Source organism: Hyaena hyaena, unplaced genomic scaffold (genome assembly GCF_003009895.1).
Source record: "Hyaena hyaena isolate Hyena2069 unplaced genomic scaffold, ASM300989v1 scaffold_21, whole genome shotgun sequence".
Classification (NCBI taxonomy): domain Eukaryota; kingdom Metazoa; phylum Chordata; class Mammalia; order Carnivora; family Hyaenidae; genus Hyaena; species Hyaena hyaena.
Window position 1 is genome coordinate 6010647 of NW_024080653.1, and position 352 is coordinate 6010998.

Genomic DNA, 352 nt, shown 5'->3' on the forward strand with positions numbered 1-352 from the left:
GGCCTCCCCCGCACCCTGCCTGCACAGGGACTTGTGCGGGGCGTGACCGGCTTGGTTTCCGGAAGACGCTGTGTCAGGTGGGACTCACATCCCTGATGTCTTCAGTCCTCGGCCCCCAGTGCGTCTCCCAGAGCCGAGCACTCACTGGACCTTCTCTGCAGGCCCTGGCATCATCCACATTCAAAAGTCAGCCTTCAATGCACGCAGCTGGGTGAGGCCCAGGCAAATGACTGTCGGTCCACAAATGGGAATTTCCACCCAGGGCCCCAGGATCCCCTCTTGAGGAAGGGTCGCTGCTAGCTTCTGGGCCCGATGTCAACGGCACGCCGAAGCAAACACACAACGCTTGGGC